This window comes from Hylaeus volcanicus, chromosome 4 (genome assembly GCF_026283585.1).
Source record: "Hylaeus volcanicus isolate JK05 chromosome 4, UHH_iyHylVolc1.0_haploid, whole genome shotgun sequence".
Lineage (NCBI taxonomy): Eukaryota > Metazoa > Arthropoda > Insecta > Hymenoptera > Colletidae > Hylaeus > Hylaeus volcanicus.
In genome coordinates, this window is record NC_071979.1 from 16854378 (window position 1) to 16876625 (window position 22248).

The window sequence follows — 22248 nt, forward strand, 5'->3', positions numbered from 1 at the left end:
ATCCTTTCGTACTTACTTTGTATATATCAAAATTCAAACGTGCCTTTGAATTTTTCTTGAAAATTGGCACAAACTTTCTGGACAACCCAATATATTTCATTATTTTCGTGTAGTTTTGCTTTTGTTGACATGCTATTTTGTCAAAATGTATCCTATCAGGAAGTCTTGAATCAAACTATTCCTGAACCAAAAACCCATAATTTCAACTGATCTTTGCGGGAGAAACAAGTCCACTGGCGCCACGATTTTTCTGATACCAGAATATGGAGACAGGTTCGAGCAACGCGATACCCCGTCCAAGTAAGTGACACTCGTCGCGTGCGTTCGATGCGCTGTAGTTTACAAAACACGCGAGATAGTTCCATTCCTCGGGAATGAGGGCGAGGAAATAAAGCCGCGTGACGGATTTATACGCATTTGCCAAACGTGCTTTACGAGCGTCACGCTTTTCAGTTCGGTCGTCCAGCGAACGGTTTGACAGCGGCGCGTTTAAATCGCTCGTTGTGTGTACACACCAGCGGTGCGCAAAGTTCGGCCCGCGGGCCGATGCAGCTCTTTTTACAAGTTTATCTGGCTTGATGAATAAACTTCAAATTGTATTCAACAATTCGTGCGGAATATACAAGGGCAAGTAATTTATAAATCGTAGTGAAAATGGTTTGGTTTATTTTTACACAGAATGTTTTGCTCATTCGGTCTATTCAAATAAAATTAATATCATACTATGTTCTAACAGAGAAATGAAAATAGAGACAATTTTAGACAAAAAAGGTACCGGAGTTAAGTGGATGAAAATGATTCAAGAGGCAATGAAAAAGATGTCGCGGTGGCGAGAGAATAGAAGGAATAAATACAGGAATATATGCAGTATACATAATTTGGAGCTATGACCTCACATTAGAAATTTACGATTGTTGACAAAGACTGTGTGATAGGAATAAGAATACCAATTGTTAAGTAATTAATAAGCGAGGAGAATTTAGAATACAAATTTCCAACTAAAGTAAGGTTAACGTAATTAAGTGTATCGTATAAATAGGAGGCGCTGAACTTTTCTATATCGAGATGATAACGAAATAAGAGATTTCTACCACTACCATGTTCTAAAAATGAAACATTTATTTTAAAGCAAGTCAGAGTATAAAATAACCATTCATATTACACATAGATTGGAATTTAATATTATATTTCTATTGTAGGTACTAAAATTTAAAAAAAAATGATGAAATGTTATGAACAAAAATCATAATAACGTAATGTTTTTTGATGTTCCAGTTGTGCTCCACTGGTGCAAACGGTTTCGACAACGCGAAAGAAGCATACGTCTCGAGCGATTAAAATCTGGCGGCGACTTAACGTGCCCACTCGGGCCTTAATAGGCGTTTAAGTGTAACGTCGAGGGAGAAATTTTATTGCGCTAATTGTACCAGAATATCGTCGTGTTTCCACGACTCGGACGCGGACTTCTTGAAACTCAGAAACTCGAATTAAACTTAACGACGCCTATGGCGGAAGGGGACGTGCGGACCTGGACAACCAAGTGGAAAGTTCCATCTTATCGAGTGCTGTGTTTTTCAGGTAACCGTGATTAATGGGAATGCACAAGATATGAACGCGATACACTTTATTATGATGTAAAAAGGAAAGAAAAAATAGAATACACGCATACCATGCTACATAGCATGTCCAGAAACATACATTATCCTTGAGATAAAAGTCGCCGTTTTGCAACTTGCTCGCGGTACGGAAGTACGCGACTTTAATCCAGAGTTACCCATTCATCACTTTTATAAGTTCGTAAGAAACGCTCGGCTAAGTTGTGCAATTGAGAAATTGCACGCCTATAAGAAATTCAGGAAAATATTGTACAAAATGCATGCATTCATAAATTTTACATATCTGAATCCAATGTCGAGCAGAATGCCGTATAACCAACTACAATTACAATTGCAGAGAGTCTGGAATAACGATTACACACAGAAGCTTGCAAAATCTAACTAAGCACCTGTCAAACGTTAATTGAATGTGCACTTACCCCGAAACTGCTTTTCGCTAACGCGTGTTCCATTTGTTGCCACCATAGATTGTGAAATAAACCGTGTCTCTTCCTCCCATTTTTCCCTAAGCGCGTAATCGCGGCGATCGAATACGTATTTCGAGGAGAACTTTTTCCCAAGGATAGGGAAGGAGTTACGAGTTGTTTGCCGAAGCGGCGAGCAAAGAAGTTCACCCGAGTGGACGTGATTACGCGGAGGAAACGAATCAGGAAGGGCTGGGAAATGGGCTGAGGCTGATTGCTAAAAATTAAGGCCCGCACGCTTGCCCGCTGTACAGTATGGATAAGCTCGTCGATTTAGCGTGAGATTGCGTCGCCTTGTTAGAATTTGTAACAGCTGCCGTCCTGGGGCATCTGCCACGGCTGCCTGGACCAGTCGAAACCCTCGATGCCGTCGCGTCCCCACCCCGAACAGACTCGAGACACGATCAAACTTCGAGCGACACGCGAGTCAATTCGCCATTAAAAAGTATTCATGCACCAGTGTATCTCAACTTTCACCTCCCTGCGATATTTTTATACACCACTCAATTAAAATTTTCTAAGCATTATTTGTTAAAGCGACACACGAAATCAATGTGAACAAAATTTGCTTAATGAAACGTATCATCATGATACTTGACAAGCTGCATACTTCATACCTGCATGAGAAAATGTACATTCTACTTAAAAGATCTGCGACGACCTTGAAAAGTTCTTGAGGTCTCCACCTAGAAACTCTTCTCTGTAAAATACTACTAACCTACTTTAATTTCTTCAACCACTCATTCAAATTCAACTTGTTCGTTTCAAAGCACTTTTCAAGCTCAATCCATTTGCAAATTAAAATGGGTTACTCCATGTACAGAGTGACCCATTCGTCGCAATTACTCGAATATCACCGTTGAATCTTACATTCGGTACACGAAAATATCTCGAGTAGATTTTATTTGTTTTAAGGAAAAAAGTTGTTACTTTCTCAGGTTGGGCACTGTTCATCGTCAGGGCTTGTTGATCCTAATACGCGTTTACTCTCTGCGTCACCCTCTTCAATGGATTTCTGTATTGGACGTTTCGCCTGTCATCGAAAGTAACGAAAATATTCAAACTGGCCATAATAAATGGGACACATTCTCCCAGAGTTGTGTAACAGGAAGGGAAAAAATGAAAATGGAAACGAGAAGTAAAGTTAAATTTATTTCAGTGGCAACTGACGTGCGCGTCATAAATGATATACGGTCCGAGTGAGGGGTTCTATTTATTTAACTGAGATTCCCCGGATGTTAAATTCCGCGGATTTCGCGCTGTCTGATTTCGCGTTGTTAAACGGAGTGACGTGATCTCGCTTCACTGACAACTGTTCGACCGACAGTTTGATATCTGAAATAGTCTGCGCGGAGCACGTTAATCGCGCGGTTTATCACGACCATATTTTTAGTTACGATAATGGCGAAATTATCAGTCTGATCGACATGTTGATTATCTGTCACGTCTTGTCACGTTACGATGCGAACTGTTATACGTACACTCGTTTATGTCGCTGCTAAAGAGTAGACTGATGGGATGTTAATGACATCGACACCGAAGAAGGAGTCGATGAATGTCAACGTCAAAACATTTACACACAAGGTGTTGATTTCAAATGGCGTGTCATCAGCGTCAACAAGTGTACCCACAATATCCATCGTACAGTACGAATATAACAAAATGCGATTTTAACAGCGCAAGTGTATACTACTCTTGGTATATTTTCTACAGTTGCTCACCCTTGTATCACTGCCTTATTTATCACACAGTCGTATCCCATTCGATGAAGATTCATGCGCAAGATACGTATACACCTTTGGGAACCGTCTAAGACCGAGATTCATACTTGGAGAGATGGTTGGATCGTCATAAACAAAAGTATCGATGACGTTTCATATTGTCGACTTCCCTGTGGAACCCGTCGACCCAAGACGCGAAGATAAACCATGGAAAACGAAGATTTGTCTCGACGCCCTGCTTTATCGTGGATTTCGCTAAAAAATGGCTCCATCCGTTATCGTACCACGGACTTGAGACGTCCTCGGGTAATGCGAACGTTCAATTTTATGTTCGCGTGAAATAACTAAGAAAAGGAACGAGACGGAGACGCATCATTGTCGCGTATAAATATTTTATTGTTACACGGGACTCGTACGGCGCCTGTATTGAATTTCGCTTTTACGAGTTTATGTCGGACCGGTTGGCTGTAAAATTGGTCAGAGTTTAGGAGCCTCTTCAGTTCGATGTAGGACGGGACGAGTATCCGCGCGAGAGTAGCCAAAAAGGCGAGTGTATCGGTGGATGTTCGGGGGACAAATTCTGTCTGGCCGTTAAGCGTGGAAAATGTAATTTCGAACAGGGGGACAGTGGAGTGAAAGACAGACGAGATAAGTAGTACCGGTTGCGCTAAGGGTTCGTAAAGAATTTAACGTCTCTTTCGTTGGGGAAAAAAAGTGGAGGGACTTTTCGAAGAGCTTCGCAGGCTGACGTAAAAATAACGTAAATTTTTTAATAACGTTTATGATCCTTCTTTATGAAAAGGTTAGATGATGCGACTGTCCGATGTTCGTCTGAATCGTGACGTCAGCTAGCTGATAACCACCCTCTGCCAGTCATTTTCCAGGAATATTACTTATCGGCGCGAGCTCTTCTTGTTTCGTGATCTAATTTTATATAAAATCTGTTTTTCAGATATCCAATTCATGTGAAGTTTGTCCACTACATATTAACACATTCGCGACCGCTGACGTGAATTCTCGTCACCTCAAATTCTATTCCTGGTTATGAAAAAATTATGAAAAACTTTTTATTTTATACATTACATACTGTCAGTCTCATAAGTACTCGTATCCTCCATGTCCATTAAAGAAATCTGTATAAACTAAATAACAGGTTTGACGTTCTCAAATAAATCTACCATTACGTATATATGTATAAATATGTGAAGTTTATTCCTATACATAGTTATAATGAAACATTTATTTAGAAACGTCAAACATTCATTTAATTTAGATAAGTTTTTTCAATAGACACTAACGGAACGAATACTTACGCGACTGACTATATTTACAGCATTGATATTTTAAAACATATTTTTAACCGACTTCGAAAAGAAGGAGGTTACTAATAATATTTTCTCTGCAAATATTTTAAACGTATCCACCTTTCAAATTTGCAGTTTCGTCCTGCAGACTCCAGAACCTCGCGATGTCCTTTTCCACGAAGCTTCATTTCAGCTGTTGGTTGAGGAGAATTGAAATAAATTACGATCGGCAGGGAGCTGTAATCACTTTCAGCTACGGCCGTCAATCAACCATGCTGATGATGGTTGGCCGGTAAAAGCTAATCGAAATTAGCTTAGACCATCAGCCAACTGCAGCATTGCGAAGTAATCGCGATTAGCAGACTCTATCCATCCTATTTCGCAATAGCGATACGTTTTCTCTGTGGACCTATTTACCCACTGACGTATTTCCGCGCGAGGGTATCCCAGTTTCGTTTCAGTTACGTTAGTGCGTATGAAAAGGGAGCGAAACAGGGTCACCGGATGTTCCCTTTCAATCTCTGATACGTTCTCTGCATCGTGATCAACGCGTCTGGCCATTTCTATTCCTATTTTCTTGACTTCAGACCGTCTTTCTCTGCCCCAGACGAATTGGCGCTCGAAAGGAGCGCGGAGCGTGCGATCCGCGAAGGTTTGCGAATAACGTCTGATTGCTGAGAACGTATCCCCCGCTCGACGCGTTCAATTTCCATTGAGGAGTAATTTTACTTCGCATCGATGCACTTGCTATGCATAGACCACGTGTCATTTGCGTATGGAATGGTATCAAAGGAGTACTTGACGTACGATGATGCGCCAAACAATATCGACACTGGCGCATTCCAACCGGAATTCGCGGAATTCGGGTCGAATAACTTTGCAAATGTCTTGTGCGACTCTATCGAATTCTTTCTAGGATTAAGGACATCCTGGAAAACCACGAAGAAGCACACCATTCTCCATTCTTGTTTGTTTCAGCTGCTTCCAGGACGTGCTTGCGTTGAGACAGGATGCTCTTCAAGCATTTCCTTTAATCTCCTTTGAGTTAGAAATTATGGTATACAGGATTATGTAATAATTTTTATTAATTTTCGATATTAGGTATGATACTATAAAGAGTGCTGAGTATTTATCAATTATCCGACTGCCTTCTAGCCATCAGTTGTATATGACACTTGACATGTAACATACTGCAACCTGGGTAACGACGTATACAACTTTGTCGTTCTGAATGTCAGCTGCTTTCGTGTCAACGAGCCGACATAAGATCATCATTAGCCTGATGTAAGGGAGAACACAGAGAATAGCTAATGTATGTGTAAATGTTATAGGACTGTTTTGAACTATGCCAGAAGTGCCATATCAAAGACAGTATATTCAACTAATTATCAACTAATTAATTATTCAACTAATTAATAATAGATTTATCTAAGATCAGCTCTGGACCTATTCGAAGTGGATGCGTTGTTATTGTGCTTTTCAACCACTTGAGGTCTATTGTTGCCTAGTTTCGTGGTCGACGAGTACAGTTCCCCAGAGTAGTGTTAAGGAGATTATATATGGGAAGCAGTATTGCAGAGTTAAACATGATTTCCAAGGAGCCATTTTCTTGCACTAGTTGTTCTTCTTTTTCTATATTACTTGACGATTGTTTATTCTTCTTTTCTCTGTCTTAATGTATTAATGAATAAGTGGCTCACGTACACGTGTGACTTTGCGGACCAGCAGATGCGTATCAGTCATAGATACAGCGATCCATGTTGCTGCGAATCTGAATCAACATAACGACGAAATAAACGCGCACGTGGGCGTTTGGAATTTCGCAAACTGTGAGTGACACGCACGCGTTTGACTCATCTCGCGAATGCGCCGTCACAATGTGCGCGAGATGACGCAGACGTGTACGTGTCATCGTATTCATGATCTTTTGAGTCATAGGTGTGTGGTTAGCCCATACACGAAGCCATCTAATACCATTGCTGTGGTCTCGCCATTGATCAGGATAGGATTGCTAGACTTCATAACGTGTCAGCGATAAGCTTCTGTTTGGAACGTTCGACTGTCTTCGTGTAGATGATTCGAAAGATTTGTTAAAGAACTCCATAAAAGAAGGAGTTGGAGGACAAATGCGATCACAATGGCCTCTGATATAAATTATTTATTATTCAATGGCCATCGAAATTTAGTCGTTTAATTGTGTTAATCTTTATTATTCAGGGAAGTTATTATAAATATAAAAAGTTATGGCTACACCAAGTGCTTTGACACTTAAATTTAAGATTTTTCAAAAAGTGGAGTTAATCAATTTTTGCAATGAACGGCTCAACTAAGACGTAAGCATACATCATCTTATAAAAAGACTAAAATTATTTGACGAAATATCGATATATTAGCATGTGATCTTAAAGTTTCACGGACCCATAGAGAGCTGTTTACTCTTCTTTTTTCAATAATTAACAGACAGACTACGTCTCGAATTTGAAGATTATCTCAAGCCAAATATACAGTGGTTGTCTGTAAAATTGTTGTGTTTGTTTGTATATGTTTCAAAATGCAAGGTCCCTTTTGGGTTATCCAACTTCGATGATGGTCTAGCCGTTTAGTCAGTACGAATTCTTGAAAAAATCCATTAGGATCCATCGAATCAGACAGTACAAATACAGTTCTTCGAACAAGTTTGATCTTCTTCTCTTCCGTTTGATGAGTCCTGTGTAACAGTTTTCGTTGAAATCGCCGAAGCTGGATACTTGACTCGCGATTCGATTTGGTTAGATAAATATAATGAAATATTGACGATTCGATAAAATCCGTGTAAAATCAGCGAGTTCGCGTAACAAAAGCGTAAGATATAATGGCTCAGAAAAGCTATCGACGACAAAGGTCGCTGATTTATTCAACTATCGCAAAAACCCAGCACGAAGAACGAACGTGAAAGCAACGCAAAAGACAAATGGAACAGGATGTACAAGCAACGTTCGTTATTCATGAACGAATATTTCTATGGTTGTAGAACAAGTTCGATAGTCATCAAAACGCACACTGATCTTGGTAGCAGAGAACAGTACTTGGTAATTCGAGCAGCGAATCAAAGTGGAATACAATTTTTTACTGCTCGTGATCAATATTCATTCGCAACGCGGGAAGCGCCGAACAGAGCATCTTCCGTTTCTCCTTCGAGTGCAAATAATCTGTGCAACTCCGTTCCTTCCTTGCAAATTTAAATTCACCCTTCCTACCGCGGGGTTACGTATCGATTTGCACTAAAAATACAGGTATCGTTCTCCGGGGACGCCAGGGGCTCTCGATGGCACCGGTATAATTCTACTTTCCGATAATTCCGACATTTGTTAAGCGCCTCCATTTCGCTGAAACTGGCGGTCGTAGCAGTTATGAATTCGAATGCAAGCGCGAACGAGAATGCACCGCGGTGCACCGCGTCTTGCCCCAGTAATTTAGATCTGTTCGTAGTCGAGCGTGCGCGAGTGTACGTGTATCGTAGGTAATATCATCAGCCCTTAACAGTCCCTTTCCCCACGTGTCCATCGCACCAATAATGGCGATGCAGTCGTACTACTGGAGCGATACACACGGATCCCCGTTTTCTATTTGTAGTATGAATTTTTATATGAACATTTATATTCTCCAAAACTCCCCATCCAACCGATATTCCTTATCAGTATTTACGAATAGACCCGCGTAGAATTTTTTCCATGAAGAATAATTTTGTATAAGCAGAGGTTGAGGAGAGAATTATCGCGACACTTAGAGAAAATCCACTGTACGGATTCCACGCGAGTCTCGTGGCTCGACCGAGCGATTATTACTCGACGGAGAGATTGGTTTCGACAGGGGGGTTTTTCCGACCTGAGAGTATGTAGATCCATCGTGGCTGAGAATTTCCGCGCACTCGGTGAACAATGAACCGGGAATTCGATTTTGCAGGAGGATGGAGTGGATTTACTCACGTCTAGCGAGATTTCCGTGGCGGCGCGTCGTCGGTGCCTCGTCACTTCCTCCGCGGATCGATCGCCGGTGGTGCATCAATGTGTCGCTCCTGATTGCTGACTCGAAGATTCCACGTTGTAAGTAGCAACGGCAATCCCCAGGTAACGGTGACACTGAAACAGCCAAGATGGATGGTTTGCCATTAAATCACGAGGTGGGACAGGTTTATGGGTGTGATCGATATCGGGGACTCGCGGCTCGTGGCGCGGGTCTGCCTTTTTGCCACGTCCCTGCGGGAGCATTATTAAATTCCTGATACAGGGATAACAGGAGAGCGGAGGGGGAAGGGTGGAGAGGAGAACGCCTATGCCGCCACCGAATGGTAATTAACGCGGGGTATACATTTTTTATGGCTGTTTTAATTGCGTGCCCGCGTGGCGTGTAATGCGCGCACTTTAATCAGGTCGAACTAATTTTTGAACTACTGAGGATGGGAAGTGGCACCTTCAGTGGAAACTTGCCACGGACTTTCGAAGTCAGTGCGTTGTCACGATTAAAGTTTTTTCACCTGGTTAGGCGCGGTGATGCACCCTATTTTTATATTGTTAGAGAAATGAGAATTGACAAGGGAAGTTTGAGAACTTGAATATTTGTATAAGACGGATTTATACAAATAAGTCGGACTTATAATATTCACGGACTTCGGTCTGAAAACATTTCATTCATAAAGGCCCGCAATATCAATATCTGTCATTAGTTCAGTCATTAAAAACAAGTATATTTTACTAAAAGGTTGAAGAATTGAATTTGTTACAAATGGGTCCCTCGATACAAGGAAATTAATGAAAGGCTGTCAAAATAACAAGTTCTTTAATACACCTATTCACCATTAGCACGACAGTTTGGCTAATGGGGGTGGTTATAAGGAAAATAAGTACAGGCAACGGTGGAGCTCGTTCCAAGGATTATTTTCCAGTTTACCTCATTAAAATATCCTTATTCGAACCCAAGCTATGAAGGCGAAGGAATTAGTTTTCATTCAACCCCCGTAATTAGTACGTCGAGTAAGTAGAGGGGCATTGTGGGACTTACCTATGCATTAGATTTTTAAAAACCCTCAATTAACCTCGCTCGCTTTCAGTACGGTTGATTTAGCGTATTAGAAATATTCTTAGAGTTTGCCACGAACTTTGTGTATTGTAAAACTGTTGATTAAAGCCACGAATATATCCAAACGTCAAACTAAAATTGAGCAACAGTTCGTAAAGCGCTGGACGATTACCTAAAGCGTTGCTTTGTCATACTCGAAGCTCGTTATTGGAAGAACAGCTAACTACGCGTTATTGGCCATCGCGCGAGCGTGTACAATATCGTCGAACATCGCTGGGACGTAAAAAGAAGGGAAGATAGGAGTAACAAAGCAGAATATGAGGTCAATCGGGCGGGAACAGAAGTAAATCAATGCGTAGCAAAATGAACGAAAGTCGATGATAAAGGAAGACAGATTTACGACGGTTTATCGTCCCAACGGAATGAATGGAAAGGCAGTCCGTCGAGTCTATCGCGGGAAAAGTCTGCAAGATTATTCCGTTGCGTGTCGAAGTAACTTTACGAGCATAATTTGCGTGGCCGTGATAAAAATGTCTGATCGGGTCGCGACATGCCGTCCAGTCCTACGAATGGGAATAACAGATTTGCGAGAGAGAGGTTGCACCTCAATTCTTGGAGAAGGATATATGTACTAATGTATTAGGTTGTCCCAAAAAAATTTTTTCCTGAGCTGCACTCAATGATTTTGTGTGGCAGTGTTTATATAAATAGACAATCTAATTTCTTAGATATTCATATCGTAACAGTAATGGAGCAAAATAAATCGTACACAATTCAGTAATGTAATATAAAACATAAAATATTGTGTATGTATTAGTTATTAATAAAACGAAAGAAACTGTTGAGATAACCTAATACCTCCACTAAGGCTGGGACTATCGAAATAATTTAATTTTCAAATGTTTTAGGGGAATTCGAGTGGCCTTTAAAAAATTTTGTTTACACCCCTATAACATTTTGCAATGTTTTTTTGTTTTAAAGATTTTATTTAAGGTCACATCACATCTAGGTTATTAGCGACAACATTTATGTAAATGTTTATGTAAATGGGATCCTCACACTTAGACCAGTAAATTGTGTCTGTTCAATGTACTATATCTAAAGGTCTTTGAAATATGTAGATTCCTTCCGTCTTCTTTCAGTTCCTCGCATTCCTCAATTAAGTGTTGCACGGTGAATTTTGCAATGTTTGTCATCGACGTTTTCTTCATTTTATCTGAAATATAAAATGACGAACGCCAGCAAACTGCCTTATTACCCGGAAATGTCTCCATTCAGTCGTGTCCCCCTGATAGTTGGGACGATGAAGGTTCAACCGTACCCCAGAGTCCAGTTGGACATTTAGAGTCCAATCATAAATTACGAGGCGCCACCCGATCACCATAAAACAATGTCCTTCCCTCCAAGCTTCTGTCCGTCCTATTTCTTCATTGTTTCTCACTGTATTTTTCTTTCCTTATATTTTATAACTCGCATCTCTATTATTTCCATGACCCTTCGCGCGTCTTATACAAATTCTAAAGATCTGAGTCCGATACTAACTGCACCCAATTTTTTCTTTAGCGATACACACATACGAGCCGTTAATTGCACAAATCGATTAACCCCATAAAACAGAAAGTTGAAAAATGCGATGAAATAATGTACATTATTTTTTAAAATTGCCTTTATAGTATAAATTCAAATAAATATTGTAGAATGCATAAATACAGATGTAGCTTTTATCTAATGGTATATAAAATCAATTAGAAATAATAGCCAAAAAACAATCGTCAGTAATGTTACAATTTTTACGTGACTGGTAGAATTAATCGATTTGTTCAGTCAATGGGTCATATGCAAAATGATCTAACAGAGTTGAGAATATTTTTACATAATTTTCCTTAAATAAAGGTCAAGTGACACAAAGGTTTTTGTTCGAATAGTATTAATATCACGAAAACGCACTTTAGAAGCGGAAAGCGCAATAGCTCCTAGTTTTAAGTCCAGAGGGAGAGAGAAATAAAGGTGACAATAAGCACGTTGAGCGTTTAGGTAAAGGATAACGACAAAAACGTTTGGTAGCGTCGCCACCTGATAAGCCAGAACCGAGTCTACCCGCAGCCCCTCAAATGGAGTGTGCACAGACATTCAAATACTCGTTTCACGTCCGTCGAAACGTACGCGAAATTGTCTGGCCATACGTGGTGCCCCTCGAATTTCACAGTCGCCTTCAATTTGCTCGGGATTCCAGCTGCTTAGGGCGAAGGAGCACGACTAGACAGCGTGGAATGGGTTGAGGAACAGGGATGGGCAAAATTCTCATCTACATACAAATTTTGAACAACGAATAAAAGATAAACAGCTCTCGAGTCGTTCGCTGGTGGACGAAAATTACAATTTTAAATGTACAATCCTATTACACCATTCATTGTACAAGCAGGATGTGGTAATTATGAGTAAAGGTAAAACAGGTAACAAAGGGATTCTACATTTATTATTTCTATATATTCTTATTCTATTTTCTTGGTATTATTGATTGAATAAAATTCTATCCATCTCTGACTGAAGGAGAAGCAGAAAATAGGAAAGGGAGTAAAGAGACGATCGTTTGGCTGGTCGAAATTCAAAGTCCTCGATGGCAACGGATCGAGGGTAAAGTTAGATCGGACTGTACTTACGTGTACACCGTACTTATGGCCATCGTGTGCACGCGGTGCGCGGTTGTCGTCTAAACGCATGCCAGGGAAAGAAGGGCGGGCTTGAAAGGGTAGTTCATCGGCGTCGTGAATGTGACGCTACGTGTACAGCCTTTATATCGGGTGTTCCAAAATAAAGTAATGCCCAAATCATAGATTCGATCACTTGAAACCTTTTATCCAGAAAAATATGAGTTATATATAAATGATCATATTTAAGTAAAGGTATAATATAATGTATCATGGATGTGAATGAACTTTTCGCAGAATGGATGTGAACGACAAGGACTCAGGGATGTGCAGAACAGATCGAGTGGCTGTTGGGGTTGAGGTTCGGTGTCGACTGAAATGTGTTTGAATGGAATCTAGGAATCCAAGCAGAGTTCTGACGGCAGGGAGATGTATGTCACGAACGTGTGTGTGTGTGTGTTTATATAATAGTTTGACGATATAATGCGATCGCAGAGCAAGGCAGTTGCTAAGTCCAAAAATGAGCAAGATACAAGTCGACGGAAAACATCGAAAACTGAGTTCATGTCATATTATATTACAATATTAGTAATTCCCATTAATATTAATAATATTAATATCCAGACGAGATTAATTATAATTCATTAATCAAAATATTCCCTTCGATTGCTTATAATCAATTTCATTTTATATGTATATTTGCTTTACATTGCTGTTGTTCGTTCACGTAATACTTCAATAAAATTGCGTCGTACTTGTTTAAGGTTACGGGCGGCAATAATGAAACACGCTGTATAAACGACACGTTAGTCTTCGGGGCGCACATCTCCGGTGTGTTTGCAAGTTATGCATCGCGTTCTTTTGAGTACACCCCTATTTCTCCGCGGCGCCACTCTCATCCTTCGACACTTTTTACGCGACCCTCCCTCCGCCTTCTGGCTCAAGTCATCTTGCTCTTTCCCTGATTGTGTGCGGATGTGTTCGCGTGCTTCCAGACTCTTAAACAACCGCGTCGCCCAGATACCATGGAACATTATGGAACAATCGACGATGCATGGCGGGAGACCGTCGAATGAAAGTGTCCTCGTTCCCCGGTAAATTAGTCTGGATTGTGGCGACGCCAATGATCTTTATGGCGCAACGAAGATTCCTTCTCTTGTTCCGTATTATTATTAATTTTATATTCACTCTTAATTTTCTTTCTGCACCAGCTGTTTCGCAAACATAACCCCGTATTCCAGCATCCCCCATCACCGAAGCCGTTACTGTGCTTACCACTTTTTATTTAAAAATTGTTTAATTGTGCAGTGATACCGAAGACCACCAAGGTTGACCAACTTTTCCTCACGTATGCTTAGCACTACGTAAACGATCCAGCAATAATTTGCAATTTTCCGCCCTGAAAAGTTTAATGCAAACGGTATTAGGGACATTGGAGAACCGAAAAGTTCCAGTCCCAGAGCGGTCGCGTTGTGCGAACCATTATAATCACCGGCTACACCTAGTTAATTTCAAATGAACTTGTTTAAACTTCTCGGAACTTTTCACTCCAGGCTTTCCCTCATTATTTTTTCCCGCAGTTTTTTCGCCGCTGAAATTCTCCCGATCTTACCTAATAGTTCATTCTATGTTCAGTCTAGGATGAAATTAAAAACAACGCAATTTTGTTTCAAATATTGATCTTGTATACACAAATATCTGAATTCAAAAGAAAATTGAACAAAATTGAATACGCGTATAAAAGGGAAGTACAAAGTTGCTTCATCAGAGTATATTTCATTAAACTAAGGAAAACAAAGTATCGCTCCTAAACTGGTGGATACTTTGAAGTTTCAAGGCAAATCCGCAACTTACAGCATCTCTTATCTCGTTATCATTCCCATATCCGAGGTGCAAACACGGGGCGCCGAAACCAGCGTTCCATTCGAACAATTCAGACAGGAACGATAAGTTTTCGGAGAGTAGTACAGCGGCGATAAACGAAGTTCGTTTTGTCTTCGAGCTGGCGTGGCATAAGATACAGCGTGGCGCAACAAGGTTCACGGACATCCGTTATCTGGAGCACCGCTATCGAGCGCCGCGGAACACCGCCATTGAACCGCAGTGTACCACCGCAAGAAGCTTGACGTAGCATTGCAGGACGTAGATTTCCAGAAACGTGGTCAAAATTCAAACTATTAATTCATATCAACATTCACGAATAATGTAGACGAAGCAAGAGCATCGCTTGAATTTAACCTTTTGAGTGGCAAGCAGCGATATATCGCTGCTCAAAGCTGTAAGTGCTATAACTCATTAAAAAATCAATTTTCAATCAAAGATTCATTTTAACAGACAATAAATTATGTTTATTTACAAACAAAATTCAACAAAGTTCAAGATTTTGTGAAAATATTTTCTTTATACAAATTTATTTGTATTTTTTTAGTAATAAAAGAAGTCTAACATGCTTTCAGTATCGTGTACAAATTTCATGAACCTTAAAATAAAATTGACCGAACTATACATTTTTCATGATTTACAATCATGTATATTTGCTTAAAATTGTCTGACATTTCTCAGATATGTATACAAATTTTCTCTGGCACTCAAAGGGTTAATAATTATTGATAGAAGTAGTTTCATTGTTCGCTGATGCTTTCATCCAAGGTGATGGAATTTGTGGTATCTTTACGGTTGAATTTTAGAACAATCGTTGATGCTGATAGAGTACCAACGTTCCTGGTGCATGGAATTTTTTAAAGCGGTATCTGTGACACATCCCACGCATACAATTCTTTATACTTACATTGATTTTTATCGTAACAACTCCATAATTATACCTTTTCGCCACGTTCCAAGGATTATCGTTCCACCGTGCAGCGATGCAGATTCGGTGTTCGTGCCTAATGCTTATCGGACTACCGAATAGGGGGGAGATCGTGTCTCTTGCGCGTTCAACTTGTCCGCTACGGTTTTAGCAAACTCCGTTAGCTTTAAACCGCAAACTGGAGACTTGTCTGTGCTTTTTACGCGTCTGTCTGCCAGAGCTTAACGAAGGCGAGAGCTTGGCAGCCGTGGAAGCAAAAATTAAACGCGACCCATTTGCAAACGGGATTTTGGCGGTCCCGTCGTCGCTGTGAAGAGCATCGGGAAAAACTCTGCCTGAGTTGTTACCTGTTAAACGGTATAGAGACGGGCGTAAAAAATATTTGTAAACTTTACCGTATGTAATTTGTTTCCAAAATTTAGACGCGAGTTTTTCTCTAAGGTGCAGAGATGCACGAATCTATTAACGTCGAAATCGCGAACTTCGTTTCCTACCGATGTCTTTATAATCGCAAGAGATTCACGGCCGATGGCGGACAAATGAGATTTTTTGCTGAAAATTGGAAGTTGCGGGAAAAGACTGGAAAGATAAAAGCGACGGATATATGTACGTAGACGAGGTGCAAGAAAGTTTCGAATCCCCGATGCAAAAAAGGAGAGGTTCGCGGGCAAGAACAATCAACAAAAGAAATCGGCCGAGTGACTGAGTATTAATTCAGCTTCACTGAGTCAGAAAAGTGGTCTTCTTGCGATGCAGACGTCGAAAGTTTTCGACCAATCAGTGATCCACCGACGTCCCACCACGAATCTGCAAACCGTCGATTCTCGTTGACCCGAATAAACTTTCATTTTTCATTTGTTGCTTTCGTTTCGAGGGAGATCGTTTAATCGGGGAGTAATTAAGACTTATTCCTTCTCGAATCTCTTTTAAAACCAAAGTCCTTTTGTCCACGACAAGACATCCCGAGGATTCGCAATTTTCTATTAAAATTTCAAGTGTCTTCTGCCACAATACGTTCGTATCGGAAGAATTTAACAATTTCGCTTGATACGAACTTTTAATTGAAATTAAGAGGATATTTCCTCGATTCCACTTTAATTAGATGATGAATTTTTGGTCGATGATGGAGGAGAATATCGAATAGTTTCTTTAGTTATGGCAGAAATCAGAAATTTCCAATGGCGTAATTTGAGTTCTCTTTGAAGCAGCATGATTCGATCTTCGATTAACGTGGCACGTTTCGCACGTTTCCATCTCGTGTGCTGAGCGTTTCTGCGTTATCGATACGACATAGTTAAACGCGATTTGTCGTGTCTCGAGGTCTCCGCATACTGTGCTGTGGATTGTACCTGCATCACACGAAAAGTGCAACTGCAATCTCATGCACTTGGAAATTTCGCGCGGTCGTGACAACAGGGAGGTCTCCCTCGAGCGCACCTCGAATATCTATGAAAGCACGAGCGAACTGTCAGATCGTTTTCGTTTCGACGTAGCAAACGAGTTTGTTTATAGACGGTATTTCGTGACACTTGAGCATAACTTCGGCGATGATTCAGCACACAGGAATACGAGGAGCGTGTAAACAGTTGATTTTCCTGCTTCGTCAAGATTTATAAAAAACGATAAAGGAAGCCATGATTTTGTTTCTCAAGTAAATTATAGAGCTTGGTTTATGATATGCGAGTACAATTTCAGGGACTATTATTCGATACAAATTACACGTATCAAATTTTGCCCACCGCTGCTCCACGGAATAAACTTGTTCAAAACTCGAGATCACAGGAGCAATAATTCAAAAGCATTTATTTCTCAATAGAGCGGCAATAATCGTCGTAGGTACAATGGTTTCCCATCGAGCCTGGTGGAAAACGGTAACACCTTCGCGCGATTTATCGTCGAACAACGTGCTCGATGGTAATTCATTCTTTCGCCGAATCGATGGACCAGATTTTTCCGGTCAGTCCATGGCTCGTAATTCAAACCCGAACAAACGCACTGGGTAACGTCCATTGGCCGTGGAATCGTCGTCCAACGAGCTTCGTTCAGACCGATATGCACGAAAATCGCGCGCGGAACTCGAATAAATTCCATCCGCGTGCTTAAAAGTGGCAAAGAAACGGAATTTACTGGGGCAAGAAGGGGAGGTGTCGTTATCTGGTCTACCGGCGCAGCTAAAACTGCTGCTATGCAAGAAAGAATCCCAAGTGTTTGTATCTGGTTGAACGCGCGAGACGTTCGACCATTCTTACGCTTATCAGTAATTCTTTTCTTTAAACCGTTTCTTTCTTATCCGAACATAACAGTCCAGATATTTCTTGTCGGCTGATAGCAACAACATTGTCCCCGTTCTGGCTTTGCCATCCCCCACCTCTCGACCGTCCCAGATACACGCCCACGCCCATAGATCGGTGGGAAACCCAATTCCTCTTTTTTGTCCCTAATAAACGTCCTTGGCAGAGCTTTCATACGCGCCGCGACAGCGAGCAAACCCGCGGAAGCGAGACCCCAAGTAGCCTTATCGCGACCATAACGCCGTGCACGGGGTGTAGACGCTTAGGTCTTTTCCAGATGAGACGACTTTTCGTTGCTGTGCGTCTAGACGAGGCGACTTACCCGCGACTCGAGACAGGTAGCATTCAGTCAGTATTTACAATGGAGTTGGACGATATCACGTGATCAAATATTACCCTTCCTCATTGCGGGCGCACGCTATATGAATACTTTGCAATGGAATGATTGAAAAACTCTCGTTTTGGAATAAATACTTAGTAGTAAAAAAAGTTAAAAAACTTGAAAAAATCAGAAATATAGTCTTATGAAAGATTAGAACGCCCGAACAACATCAATGGAGATAGAAGATACCAAATAAACCAAGAATACTACACAGTTCTCCCGGTTTTTTAATCGATCACGAAAGGAAGAAATAGGATTACATTCTCAATTCTTTTCAAATTTTTAAATTTTGATCTACTACTAAATATTTATTCCAAAAGAAGAGTTTACCAAACATTCGATTGCAAAGTGTACATATAACATGCGGCCGCAATGAGAGGGGCTAATATTTGGTCATACGACATCTTCGTCCAACTCCATTTTGAATATTGACTGAATGCTACTTGTCTCGCGTCGCGTTATTGGAGTATCGCGTAAGTTGCCTCACCTGGTCGCGGTCTCAGCGTTGCTGCCTGGAACGACTTTTTCATTATTCGTTTTCTAAAAATACTTGCTGAAACTTGTTGCGCGGAATGAAGTTTCTTCATTTCTACGTTTGGTCAGTTAACGAGGCCGTAAAAGCTCGCGGTTGAAACATAAAAATTTTATGTGGATAGCTACGCGGAATTTTATGAATACGGTAGAACCTCCCTTATGCGAACCCCTGTTAATTGAATGGTCAGCCATTTCGGTGGCTTTGCTATCGAACGTTGCAGTATTTCTCAAACTGGAGCTCTCAGATCTGAAGGAGAGTAAAAAAACTCAAATTAAGTAGAAATTTTATTTTACTGTAATTACAAGCTCGAGTGACTAGATACCTCTATCACACATTCAGTATACAAACACGAACCATAAATACGACTATGTCCAAAGTAAGCAAGCACTTTTGGACCCCAAAGGCCATCACCTATAGTGCCCAACGAATAATTCGAATTTCGTACGAGTTGCGTAACATTAAATGGCTCGCCCCATGCATCACCAAACTCCGAAACTTCCCCACTTACACTTGGAGTTTCGCCTAAATTGTTCCACAGGCGTACATCCGATGCGCGCGTGTGTGTGGAAGTAAAAGGCACTCGCGCGCAAACGCTATTGGACTCACCGTGGCAAGTTTCCACGGTGTGTCGCGAAGCTCGCGTGCAGGGCTTCCACTTTCTATTGTTAGTCGAGGTCGTTCGAGTATCGAACCGCGATACTGGCCTCTTTCCCAACCGGCCAGGAGGATCGGTATTAAGGTCAGCAGGAAAGGACGAAGGGCAACGCGCGGAGATGTGCCGCAACGATCGCGTTGACCTGCGCCACTGCGGTTGGATATAACTGGAGCCAGCGGAACGAAGGTAGATCGTGTCTGGATAAAGATATCGGATTAATCGCGACTCCTGGAGAGTATAAGGTGAAACAAAAGGGCGAGATTTTATGGGTGGGTACTTGTTGCGCGATGTCGGGGAGCGTCGTAAGTTGCGTGGGCGATAAGTGGTTCCAGGAGTTACTTAGGTGTTACTCACGATCCCGTGCAAAGAAATAGGTACGACGAGATAGGGAGTATCAACTCCTATCGTGATTAGGAAGTCGACTTTCACCGAAGAAACTTGTTATTGAAGGAAACTCTTATGGAAGAGACCTGTTCGATCGTCTTTTAAGGGGCTGTAGATGTTACGTTACTCAGTTTCATTTTTCTAGGCTTCTTTATGTGCTTCTTCAGAGATTCAAAGTCTCTTTCGTTAATTTTCTGTTAAAGATCGTATACGATGGTATTTCTCGCCAGAAAATGTTTAATACCATGCAATGAACATTAACATTCTTTATCTCTTTACATCTGTAACTCAAGCGAGGGAATGGTGGTACATCAAAGCAATCTGTAAATTAAATTAAAAGTAGAATTTTCACATATTCTGCGTTGAACGAATCACCGTACACACGGTGCACGGCGCAGACTATCTAAAGTTTTGGCGTTTGAGGAAAGAAGGGCGATATATCAAAGGGCAAAGATTGACTACGTAACCGCCTCCGCAAAATCTGGCGTCGTTCGAGGAACAAGACGTTATGCAAAAGCGACCCAGGAAGACAAATAGCATTGCTCGACTGGAACATTAATCTTGATTGACGCGAGAAAAGTTCACCAGACGCTGTTCACGCGGAAACCGGATACGTTTCCGTATAAAACGCTCGAAGACGTGAGATTCCCGGTAGCGGTGATATATGTTTATCATGTCGCGACTCGTCCCACGCGTTTTCTCGCGTGTCGCATTTAAATCATTCTTTATGATCGCCGTACTGAGACAGAAAATTTGTCAGGATGACGGACTTCGTCTTAAATTTTCACGAAAAGTCGAGTAGAACGAGATACCTATCGAACTCCTCGACTCCCAGAGGACAGAGCGTGCGATTCCTTCAAATGAAATTCTGACTGGTGCCTCGAGTCAGCCGTAAATCGACCAACCGAACGGACAGAACAGGCTATGTCGAAGTAAAGTGATAAGCCGGCAACACGCCACGAATGGTGATTCCTGATCAAATTGTAGTTGGCTCGGGGAGCAACATTCGAGCCATGAACTCGATGCATCGAAAGTTATATAACCAGAATCTATAAGTAAAGTCGATGCCCATCGCGCGATAGGTTACATTTTATCGACCGTGCTATTCCATGCCAACTCAGAGGTTAATATTATTCAGATCCTAGGATCTTAGGTGAAGCATGGTACTTTCGGATAAGCACGACAATATGAAAGATGAACTTCCTTCTGGAAGAAAGCAGCAAACGGAATCATAGCTTCCAGCGAATAGGAATCGATAAACACAGAGGAAAAGTATCGTATTTCTGTCTATTCTAGAGTTTGAATATGCTAGACCACGATTTGTTAAAAGTTCAAACGAAAATCACATCGCTGGACTGGAAGAACTAACGAAAAGATGTCAAAAACGAGGGCTCTCAAGTGATATGATCGATGTTTGACAGTGAGAATGATTAGTGAAGAAAGCACCAGAAAAAGAGTCACTCGAGATTGTTCGCTCCTGGATGCTGCAACGTGGCATTGCTTCTTATCACATTGCACTCTCTGTGATCGAGTTTTTGGTCGATCGGGCTCAGTTACTGTGGTTTCATAGTTGTTTTATTTTCTTGACCCGAGCCCATGTGATCTCCTCATCTCAAAAATCAAGCCAAGCGGTTACTATTCGGAAGGTTGTATAGATAAACTAAATCGGTTTTTGATTAGATTTAATTTATATTCGATATTATCAAGCTTGGATTACGTATTCATTAATACGATCGGTGACTTGTAAGTTTATGTGCGTATCCAGCTACACGTATATTCTTACAAGTATAGGTGCTGATTAGACTTGATGCTACGGCTAGAAATGAATACGTACATTGTCAGTTTCATGCTCAACTATAGACACCGATTAAACCTAATTAATTTAAGTCATAGACTCAACTGATGAAAAGGCCCCAAGCGTTCCGTCCTATTCAGCACATGCATAATCGATGCCCACGAAACGCGGTGCATTTTATTATCTGCAATAATAAATGCCACATAAGCTTACGCACGTAGCACTAATAGCGATTTCGATAATTATTGCGCTGAGAGATAGCGGCACCATTTTAGTGGAATTAATCGTAAACCGAGAGGAGCGATTACTATTATTAAATTACGATCGTCCGCCATTCTAACTACCATTGGTACAACTGATAGCCAGTCAACGGAATTAAACACATGAAAGCAAGGTTTGTATTTTACTCTCTATCTATACCCGCGATGTACAGGGTGGATCATGGGAGCTGTTCCAAGTACCGGAGATATTCCTCCAGAAGCAAATTTGATGAGATTTTAAGCTCGTCGATATTTTTTGCGGGGTTACGTATGATACGTAGATTTGAGATGAGCTTGGAAAACAGAAAGTGCTTCGTTTCAGAAGATTG

At 41.1% G+C, this 22248-nt stretch overlaps 1 protein-coding gene across 3 annotated transcripts in view; it reads right to left on the bottom strand.

Moving 5' to 3' along the window:
* The window catches only part of LOC128875610 (leucine-rich repeat-containing protein 24-like), a 312453-nt gene that overhangs the window by 69469 nt on the left and 220736 nt on the right, over positions 1–22248 (bottom strand). For all 3 annotated transcript variants that reach the window (XM_054121333.1, XM_054121335.1, XM_054121334.1), the window contains one exon: positions 9071–9223. The gene's annotated coding sequence lies outside the window, so the exon portion shown is untranslated. The remainder of the gene's footprint in view (positions 1–9070; positions 9224–22248) is intronic.